The 8,476-nt window shown below is 43.0% G+C and overlaps 1 pseudogene; it reads left to right on the plus strand.

Annotated features, from left to right (window-relative positions):
* The first annotated feature begins 3,115 nt into the window (after positions 1-3,115).
* On the plus strand, positions 3,116-4,216 carry LOC127691911 (small nuclear ribonucleoprotein Sm D1-like; annotated as a pseudogene).
* The last annotated feature ends 4,260 nt before the right edge of the window (positions 4,217-8,476 follow it).

Consider the following 8,476-nt stretch of genomic DNA (forward strand, 5'->3'; position numbering starts at 1 on the left):
GAGGCCATCCTTCTAATATCATTCTGTCTGCAACATCTCATCAGTCATTTCCAAGCCATTTGCTCTGAGGCAGCCAACATCTGGAGGTCCACATCAAGCCATAACACAGGTTTTCTTCCAAAAGAGGATTTCGGATGACTTTCACAGATACAGTCAACAAAAGAAAAGCAAGAGAAGGTGGAGCTGCATGCACAGGATCCAGGCTCCACAGTTACAGATGGTTTGGGTCTAAAGTTAATTTAAAATAAAAAATCCAGAAAACACACCCCCCCTAAAATATTTGTTTAGTTACTTCAGATTAGGGGCAGCCAAACCACTATACGTAAGTACTAACCCAGAGAGAAGGAAAGAGGAAGAGGGAAGAGAGAGAATTGAAAGGTTAGGGGAGAAAGAGAATTTGAGAGTTAGAACACCACAGTCATGCCCTAGGAGTCTAAAGTTTCTATAACTGAGCTCTCCTGGAGTTAAGGAGAAATACTGCTGTTCCAAATTGCCTGTCCTCTAAAAGCATGTACTAAGAGGAGATGTTAAAGATTTCCTGAATATGAGTCTGGGAGAAACTTTTTTGTAGGTTTTCTCAGTTTGACAGATGCCGATACAGGCCTATAATCTTCTCAGTTATGTGGTAGACTGAGGCAGAAGAATAGCAGAAGTTTCCCTTTTAGCCTACAGAAAAACTTCAACGCCAGCCTGGCCAATTAAGTGACACTGGTTCAAAAGAAAAGGTTGATAGGGCGCTGGGAATGTAGCTCAGCCATTGAACATCTGCCTGCTTCAGGTACAGCCTGAGGCTCAGGCTCTAACCCTGGGTAAAGGTGAGCAGCGTGTGGCATACCTTAAGATACTAACCACAAATAAAATGGTGTCCCATAGAAGCATTCTGGATCCAGGGCCTTGGATGGAGAATCAGGGAAAGATAACTGTGGATAGGAAATATAATTTATCCCCTGCTCAGGGAGGCTTTGAAGAAATGAAATCCTAAGGAAGGTAAGATGAAGCCATAGGTTTGCTTCTCAAAATTAGTCAAGACCGAAAAACTGATAGACTCAAGGGGAGTGAACCTTTAAAGAAACCAGAGCAGCATGAAGTCCTCTCAAAATGCATGCTATGCTCCAGGGGGCCATAGCACCTGGGTTGCTCAGTGTGCAGCTTCATCTGTTAAAGGAGGAGGGCAGGCCCAGCAACCCAAGCAAAACCACAAGGTAGTGAAAAGGCCTCGTCTGTCTGCATCCCTCTCCTATCCCTCTCCTACCCCAACTTCAAGGGATGCTCCACCCAGGTTTTCAAGGGATGAAAATCAGGCTGTACTCCTGAGGCCCAGCCATGTCTAGAGGAAGATTGCTTAGGATAGAGTCCTAGCACTTGGAAGCAGAGAAGCAAACCCTCCAAGGAACAGAACCCATTGGCTCTCAGGCAGACTTAGCACGTAAGGAGGAAAAATGACCTCATAGCCCCTCTTTTACAAGCTCAATTCTATTCTGAAGAGCCGAGCAGCAATCAGGGGCCTGTTTCATTTAAAGAGCTAGAGTATTCTCATGTCTTTTAACCCAAGAGCTCTAAGCCTTATTTGGGATTACTTGTTTGCTCTCTAGTGTGAAAGAAGTTTTATGAACAGTCCATCACCTTAATCACTTAGCTCCCTCATCCCACTGAAGGAAATTTTAAAACGGAAGTAGCCCTTCACGAGGCCATAGGGTAGCGACGCATGCAAACATCCAAGTTTCCTGGTGACGAGCCTAGAACTTGAAGTGAATTCATGATGAGCAAGGCTCCCAAGCTCAGTGCCCCTCTCTCTTCATCTCTCTTCCTTCTGCCTCAAGACGCAGACATGTGAGATCTTTCCCTACAGTAACTTCTCAGTTCCGTGCTTCTGCCCACGAGGCCTCTCCCTTCTGTGGCTCAAGCCCAAGCATGATGATACAGCCTTCCCACCCTGGGAGGTCATCAACTTGCTTCCAGAAACCTTGTCCTGCTTCCTTTAAGAGTGGCTGACTTATTGCTGCAATGGAGGGGACTAAAGTCTTAAAAGCCACTGCTGCTGGATCACGATATAAGACACTCAGAAAAGGAAGTTGAGGGTCCATGAGACTTACTCTGAGGTGCTCATTTATTGCCACCATTATAATATAGCCCACATACATACCACCCAAGTGATGTGGTTTCTCTTAGGTCAAATTCAAGCAAAAAGAAAACTATAGTCCTACCAGAAGTGCCATGCTAACAGGGGTGGACGACAGGTATCAGAGAAGTCTTTAATTGAAGTTATGTATAGATATGATAAAACTAAGAAAGCCCCAGTTGACGTTTTAAGTTTTTCTTGCTGTTATAAAATAATATTGGAACACATCAATACAGAGGAAAATATCTCATAAACATCCTCACAAGTATGAAATATTGCTTACATATTTTTATAGCAACAACTTCTTAATGAAATTCTCCACCCCCTTTTCCTTCCATCCTGAAATCAGTCATTGTTTTGATCACCAGAGTCAACTGAAAACACTCTGTCAAGATGGTGAAAAAACTTTGAGGAAAAAAAGTTCTATTTTAAGACTGAATGACAGCACTATGCAGAGACATCCACTTCCGGAGGAATTTTTGTTTTTAACAGTGTGTGCAATGATATTTGAAAAAAAGCATTTGGGACCAAGCATGGTGGTACATACCTTTAATCCCAGCACTTTGGAGCCCGAAGCAGGTGGATCTCTGTGAGTTTGTGACCAACCTGGTCTACACAGTGAGTTCCAGGCCAACCAGAGCTACACAATTAGATCCTGTCTCAAACAAAAGCTATTTGAGGTCTGAAGGATTAGGTCAGTGAGTAAAGGCACTTGCCAATCAAGCCTGATGATCAGAATTTGATCCTTGGAATCTGGATAATGGAAAGAGGGAGTATTGACGTCATGGCACATGCTCACAAACACCACCACCAACAACAATAAAACTGAAAACAAAACCATTTGTCAGCACTTCCTCCCTTGCTTAACAAAGTATCCTGATGCTCATCGAATGTCGAATGATTTCATTATTCTTTTGCATTCAACTTAACAAACATGTAGCCAAAGTTTACTGTCCATACAGAGCACAAGATTCTGAACTCAGAACTGTTGCAGAGATGTGGGGAGTAACAGCAGCAGGACAGCTGCCCCAAATGATAGGAGGTGCAAAGGCCTGTGGGAAGTTAAAGAAAAAAGGGATCACAAGTATCTATCAAAAAGAATTGTGATCTACAGTAAATCCAAGGCTTACACAAAGCAGATGTTGGGGACAGTTGCTTAGGATAGGAAAGAAACCTTCCTTCCCCGGCTATAGTGGCAATCTCAAAATTTTTGTTTCTTTAAATGATACAGAAATATAATAAGAATATGTTTTTTGTTTTACTCCCACATATGGGACATGAGGCAGCTTCAGACCATCTCCAGTGCCTGACTATGATTTGCCTGGTGATATGGTAGGGGATTTGGCTTTGCCAGGATAGCTTCTGCAGCTGTGTGACATTTGGAATTCTGGGGACTTTTCGGAGGGTGTATAAATGCTAGGACCCTGAGTGGTGGGGGTTTGTGGGTTGTTGACAGCGAAAATTAAACTTGCCCCAAGGAACTGGACGCCTCTCATCAGCAGAAAGTAGTCTAACAACACTGTCACCCCCTTTCCTTTCTATCTTGTTTTTTTTTTCTTTTTTTTTTAAAGTCCTATTTAGTGTTAGGGGATTCAAAGGATAGAAAAGAGGAGGAGAAGGTGGAAGAAAGAAGAACAGGCAAAGTAGCAAGGCGCCAGAGCATAAGGATTTAGCATAAACTATTTATATTAGAAAGTTTCCAGCGCAGGCCTCCGCGTGTGCGCTCTTCCGGCCTTTCATAACCCTAGTCCGCGGGTCTTTGGAGCCTGAATTCTGTGACCTGTCGGACCAGAAGGGAGACTACGTTGCTAGGCTGAAGCTCGTGAGATTTTTGATGAAAGTGAGTCATGAAACTATAACCATTGAATAGAAGAATGGAACACAAGTCCCTGAAACAATCACAGACGGCTTCCCTCTAGAGACACTACTTGAGGATGTTGAACCTAAAGTGAAATCTAAGAAAAGAGTAGCTGTCACAGGAAGAGACCGAGGCGGGGTAGAGGAAGAGGGCGTGGTCGTGGCAGAGGAAGAGGGCGTGGTTGCGGCAGAGGAAGAGGGCGTGGTCGCAGCAGAGGAAGAGGGGGTCCTGGGCGATAATGTCTTCAAGATTACCGTTTTAAATTGATAAGGAATTTGGGGATGTTTTTGGTACAGGTTTTGTGTGTTTGTCAGTTTTTAATAAACATAAGCGTAGGGACAGAACAAAAAGTATCCAAAATACTTAAATGTCATTTCTCCCAAAGACTCAGCTCTTCTCATTGTGGTGAACTCACCCAAAGTTCCCAACTTTCAGCCATTTTTATAGTTCCCTAATAGGAAAACAAAAGTGTAAGAGCCCAGCAGCCCAGGCCTTTGGCTTCTGTGTCATAGGCAGCCTGTTTTCTCCCTTTGACCCAGATGGGATCAAGCATGTACTCAGCATGAAAGTGGAGTTATCCGACTTAATTTACTCACTCAAATTCGACTTCGTGAGCAGCTGCTTGTTCCAGGCACTGCCAACACATTGAACTAGAGGGATGAATATAAATCGTCAGGAAAATGCCAATGGAAACCACTGCAGGAAAGCATCCCACGCCTGGTAAGCTAGCCTTCTATGTTTTAGAAAGACGTGTGTTGGCAAGGATGTGGATCTATTGGCTCCCTTGTATAGTACTAATGGGAATTTATAGTCAGGTGGCTTCTGTAAGAAATAGATGTAGACTTCTTTAAACCATTAAACATAGAGTTATTATGTTTTCAAACTCTCTCACTTTTGTGTATATATCCAAGATAGGGGAGATCAGAGTCTAAAGAGCCATTCCCTTTACTCTCCTGTTATTTACAATGCTACTAATAATTGCCAAAATAGCCAAGCAATCTAAATGTTAATCAATAGAAAGAAAACACACCATGAATGTACAATAGAATGTTATTGAACATACAAAGAAGGCAATCTTAGCACTTACAACAGCGTGGGACTAGAAGACACTAGTGGCATAAGCCAGCGATAGAATTGTAAACACCTCACAGCTCTGTGGCAAGTATCTAAAGTGTCAGAATCTAGGGGTGGGGGAAGTAGAATTCCTGTTGGCAGGGCTTGGGGAGGGGGAATGGAACTGTTAGGGGTGTGAAGTACCTTTATGCAGAATGACAGTTCTAGAGATCTGGTAATCATCACAACACCACAAACTATGATTCTGTGTCAGGCATGCAATATCTATCAAAGTTGTAGATCTACTGTTTTTAGTTTAGAAGTTTATAGTTTGTTGCAATCCACCCCAAATCCTACCCCTCCAACCCTGTCTCAGTCTCAGTTGATTTCCTATTGATGTAAACACCCCCCAGTGACACACCTCCTCCAATAAGACAGTTCTAGCAACTGGTAAGCAAGCATTCAAATATGTGAGCAGAAAGTGCTCACATCCTCATTCAAACTACCACACTACCTTAGCATTCTACTAGGATTACAGGTAAGTACAAGGAAAGTGTGTTTTTAAAAATATTTATTCATTCATTCATTCATTTATTATATATAAGTACATTGTATCTGTATTTACCAGAAGAGGGCATCAGATCTTTTTATGGATGGTTGTGAGCCACCATGTGGTTGCTGGGATTTGAACTCAGGACCTTTGGAAGAGCAGTCAGTGCTCTTAACCACTGAGCTATCTCTCCAGCCCCAGGAAAGTGTTCTTGATACAATGAAATAAGAAAAAGTGAAGTTAAATAAAAAAAAGGGGGGGGGAAGGAAATGCACAGTCTAAAAGATTAGGAATAGGCAAAGGAGTCAGGAGACATTAAAAGAAAGAGCCAATTGGGGAGACAGGCAGAAGAATTAGATTGCTGGAGAGAACATCCCCAGAGTCAGCACTGGAAGCAAGCCACCCAGATTAGACTCTCAGGCTCATAATTTTCTATGTACTCCAAATTAGAATGGTGTGTACATACCAATTTCACCAGTTTGAGAGGAAAAACTGTTTTCTTCCTACAGATGGAGAAATACCCATTGTCTCCTTGCCAAAGTCACGGCTCCATGGACTCTGCCTAGTTCCTGCACAGCCTACCTGGTTTGGACCAAGCTCCAGTAGGTTTCTTAAAGGTTAAAAAAAGGAGCAAGTTAAAAGTCATAGGGTTCCATGGTTCCTAATGTGTCTTTTCTTCTTCTCTAGGTATGAGAGGAGGGTGAATCTTTTAGTAAGGGGTAGGTGCTGGAGTAAATGGTCTCATCCTTGAAGATAAAACAGTTCTGGCTTAACAGGTATTGTCTTCATCCCTTCAGATTGAGAAAGGCTAATCACACTCATGCAACGCACTCGGCTGGCATGCACACAATGATAGGAGCATCCGGGGATCACTGAAAAGGAACACCAGCCTCTTGACTATCCTGCTACATCACAGAAAAGCATGTGCACAACTCAATGGGTTATCCAGGGTCTCCTCTGCACACAGTGAGGAACTTGACAGCATGTCTTTGGTTTTGTTGAGCCTAAATCCTGTATTCTTCAACAACAGAGTTAGCTAATTACTTGGCCTGCAAATTAAGGGGAGCGATGTGGCTGCATGGTATGTAGTCCATTTAGGATTTGTAAGCCAACACAGCTAACTGCAACCAAGCCAAGTCCTTATCTGTTTGGTCTTGGTTTTTTGTTTGTTTGTTTGTTTTTGTTTTTTATCTCTTTTAGCTTTGAGGAAGTATAACTAACATAGCTATTTCAAAGCACCTGGCTTGGTGATTTTTAGGAAATTTATAGTTATGTAAAATTTGCTTTCTGTCACCTCCTAAAGATTCCTGTGTCCTTTTATATTCAATACCTATTCCTGTCTCTTACAGATTTGTCTCTCCAGGAAATTTCATATAAATTGAGTCATATAATATGCAGAACTTGTGTGTTCACTTTCCTTTGTTAGCATAAGTTAAGAAGGCACCTTAGCATTGTATCAGTATCAGTGTCTCTTTTCTTTTTGTTGCTGAAGAGTAGCTAGTTGGTTGGTCATTTTTGAGGTGTGCCTTAGATAGGGTTTCTATTACTGTAACAAAATGTCCTGATTAAAAAGCAAGTTGGGTGCCGGGCAATGGTGGTGCACACCTTTAATCCTAGCACTTGGGAGGCAGAGGCAGGTGGATTTCTGAGTTTGAGGCTAGCCTGGTCTACAGAGTGAGTTCCTGGACAGCCAGGGCTACACAGAGAAACCCTGTCTTGGGGGGGGGGGGGAAGCAAGTTGGGGTGGAACGAGTTTATTCAGCTTACATTTCCATATTGCTGTTCATCACTGAAGGAAATCAGGGCAGAAAGTCAAACAGTTCTAGAACCTGGAGGCAGGAGCTGATGCAGAGGCTGTGGAGGAGTGATACTTACCTGCTTGCTTCCCATGACTGGCTCAGGGCCACCAGCCCAGGGATGGCACCACCCACAATGAGCTGGCCCCTCCCCCAATTAGTCACTAACTGACAAAATGTCTTTCAGCTGGATCTCATGGAGGCATTTCCTCAACTGAGACTCCTTCCTCTCTGATGACTCTAGCTGGTGTCAAGTTGACACAAAACTAGCCAGTACAAGGAGGATCTTCCACTTTTCAAAGCCTGAACTGAGCTAAAGACTCCTTAGCACTGAGATTCTTTCTAGGTAAGCAGAAGCTTTTGCTTTCATTTCAAAGACTCAAGTCATGTTGTCATTTGTCATGCCATGCCCCTACCCTAACCCCACCCTTCAATTCCTAGAAATATACACTCCTAGACTTTGGTTGTAACTGGCTAAGACTTTGGAGGCTGTCCCCATTTTGGAGGAGATGTAGTGGTAGAAGATAAATATAGAAGGATCTCATTGTTGTGGCAAGGAAGAGCAAGCAAGCCACCACCGTCCAGGCCTTCCTTCCTTTTCCTTCTTTCCTTCCCTCCTTCCTTCCTTCCTTCCTTTCTCCTCCCTCCCTCTCCTCTCATTCTATCTCTTTCTCTCTCTCTCTCTTCTTTCTTTCTTTCTTTTTTTTTTTTTTCCTGAGACAGGTTTTCTCTGCGTAGCCCTGGCTGTCCTAGAACTTACTCTGTGAACCAGGCTACCCTTGACCTCAGAAATCTGCTGCCTCTGCCCCCCAAGTGCTGGGACTAAAGGCGTGGGCCACCACTGCCCGGCCTACAATCCTTGTTTCTTAAGGCAGGAAAACCACTTCCTCTCTGCTTCATTTCTACTGGAAATTATTCCAGTTTGCTTGTGCAACAATTAATATGTTTACCTGTGGTGGCAAAAGGGAATTTCTCAACTGCTACACAAACAGTATTTAGTATAACAAGTATTTTTGACTATAAACAGTATTTTTGTAAATAAACAGTATGTGAGACAGAGTAAAACAAAACCTTGGATTTTGTTCTTCAGGGCTTCGACC

The sequence above is a fragment of the Apodemus sylvaticus genome, chromosome 9, assembly GCF_947179515.1.
Source record: "Apodemus sylvaticus chromosome 9, mApoSyl1.1, whole genome shotgun sequence".
In the NCBI taxonomy this organism is placed as follows: domain Eukaryota; kingdom Metazoa; phylum Chordata; class Mammalia; order Rodentia; family Muridae; genus Apodemus; species Apodemus sylvaticus.